The sequence below is a fragment of the Danio aesculapii genome, unplaced genomic scaffold (genome assembly GCF_903798145.1).
Source record: "Danio aesculapii unplaced genomic scaffold, fDanAes4.1, whole genome shotgun sequence".
Classification (NCBI taxonomy): domain Eukaryota; kingdom Metazoa; phylum Chordata; class Actinopteri; order Cypriniformes; family Danionidae; genus Danio; species Danio aesculapii.
This window is the reverse complement of record NW_026613702.1, coordinates 1-2,500: the sequence shown is the minus strand read 5'-3', so window position 1 is coordinate 2,500 and position 2,500 is coordinate 1. Positions and strand designations below refer to the sequence as shown.

General features: G+C 35.7%; 1 long non-coding RNA gene across 1 annotated transcript; it reads right to left on the bottom strand.

Moving 5' to 3' along the window:
• Positions 1-24: 24 nt before the first annotated feature.
• Positions 25-2,175, bottom strand: LOC130220218 (uncharacterized). The gene is made up of 4 exons (XR_008836151.1): positions 2,152-2,175; positions 1,675-1,727; positions 982-1,041; positions 25-158 (listed from the first exon to the last, which is right to left on the bottom strand). It is a non-coding gene; the product is annotated as an uncharacterized LOC130220218 (long non-coding RNA).
• Positions 2,176-2,500: the final 325 nt, after the last annotated feature.

Here is a 2,500-nt window from a genome sequence, read left to right as displayed (position 1 = left end):
TATGCAGGATTGTCTCGCCAGATGAAATGTCTGCTTGAACTGGTAGATCCAAGGCTCTCTTTTTTTTTTGCAATACGAGAGGGTCCGCAGTGATGCATCTCCCCAAACCTCAAAAAGTTTCTTTGGTGTGTGGGTATAAAATACCTGTCCTGAGCAATCTAAAAATAAATAAACAAAAACAGCACTTAAATCCATGCCATGCAAACAGTACACTGGATTTATTGAAGGGATATTTTACACAAACATGGAAATTCTGTCATCAGTAATTCACCCTGCCCTTGTTCTAAATCTCTCCTCAGATGAACACAAAACATGATATTTTAAACAATATAGGTAACTAAACCATTCTTGGGCCACAGTGAAATTCCATAGCGTTTTTGTCTTCTGTTGAAGTCAGTCGGGAGTGGACTATTAAGTTTTTCATTTGCTTTGTCCTTTAAAGTTATCATTTGTGGTCAGCAGAAATAAATAAAAAATAAACAAAAATCAATCAACAACTTGAGGGTGAGTAAATGATGAATACACCCAAAAATCAGGGAAACACCCATATACTACGGCCAATTTAGTTTATTAAATTTACCTATCCTGCATGCGTTTGGACTGTGAGGGACATGCAAACTTCACACAGCAATGCCAACTGACCCAGCTCCAGGACATGATGGATTCGCCTCTGCTGCTGAATATGGGGGGTTTCACAGATTTTTGGGTGTATTCATCATTTACTCACCCTCAAGTTGTTGATTTTTTTATTTTATTTTTTCTGCTGAACACAGATGATAACTTAAAGGACAAAGCAAATCAAAAACTTGATCGTCCCCACTGACTTTAACAGAGGAAAAAATGCTATGGAATTTCACACCAAGAATGGTTTAGTTACCTACTCCTCCATATACCAAATGATGTTCGCTCCAACCTTAAAGCAGAAATTTTAAACTTGCACATGTACGCCGGACCAAATAACAACAAAAATCATGTATTTACCCAGTTTAGCAATGGAGAAAAGATAACTGGAAGGCTGTAAGTGGTCATCTCCAGGGGTACCTTAAACAGATAAAGAGAAAAAACACTATAAAAATGTGCACTTTTAGCTGCAGAATTAGTCTTTTATGTGAGTTGTTAAGGTGCATCACATTTGCAAATTTGGTGGGCAAATAAGGTCCATTTTACATGGTCAATTGTGCACTGATGTTCATCAGTGTGCTTAATTCTCGTGCTCAGAAACTTCAGAAACAAGAGTCAAACTCTTGATCACAGATTTCTACTGAAATAACAGTCATAACGCAATAATTAATATAAATAGGTTAATGTCTGAAATATCTCAAGTTGGTCAAATGTTCCAGGAGTGGAGTTCTGAAATTTCTGAACTGTGCTTAGACTCTAAATCAGTCATGTAATTACCTGTGGCCTCATGCCTGATACAGTCTAATACCAAATTCACACTGAAATAAGGCACAGAAACACTTTTGAAAGAGACATTTGTGTCTTTACACACTACCAGTGCTGTTCAGAGAAGTATAAATGCATTTACAGAAGAATTACAAATGTATCATTTGATTTTAAGACATATGGTGATGTAAAGACACCTTTACAACATATGATACTGCTTAAGTGTGTGTATCTGTGCATTTTTACATCATGTAAATATTACAAAATACAGAGCTGTTGTTTTCTCACCTTTCTCAACAAGATTATCAAGGAGGATTAAAGCTCGCTCTGTCCAGAGCAACCTACAATGAACAAACAAGCAAAAAATAAAATTAACCACATATTAACATGAGCTGACAGACAACATTTATCAGTTGAGTGGTCACAGCATCACTAAAATCTCACCTGAATTGAAAACTGGACAAGGACATGTATGTTTAAGGGCTTTGTATTATTGTTTATTAGCATATATTACTACTATTATTATACAAAGCTAGCAGATGTTACAATTCTTATATATGTAATTTTTTAAGCTTATATTTAATTGTTGTATGACATATATAACCGATTAAACATTAATATTAGCATCTAACATTATCAGGGTTGTGGTTTCATCCCTGTAAGTTAGTATAAGATGTAGGGAAAATGCAATTTTCAGGGCCTTCAATATAGTACACACAAACAGTAATAATACCATTTACCTTTCAATAGTTAATAATCAAGTACCTTGAAATGGATCATGAATCCTCTTCTGGTAAAAGATGATGTAGCAAGCTTCTGCTCTGCTCGTCCAGGTTAACTTTCTCACGTTGCGATCCATTCAGCGCCCTCTAGCGGCGATTAATAACCAATAATAATATAATGCTCAGATTCCGTAGTTCTTGGGAAAACTAGCAACTTCCTGAACAAAATGTAGCACATATATGTGTCTATATTAGTATTTAATTGTTACAATATAGTTTCCTAGCGAAAGGACAGTGTTTTTAGACAACATAACATACCTTCAACAAGACTGGACGCGACTCCGGTTTGATGTCTCTGCTGGGTCCTAAAGACGATATTAACGGCGGAATAA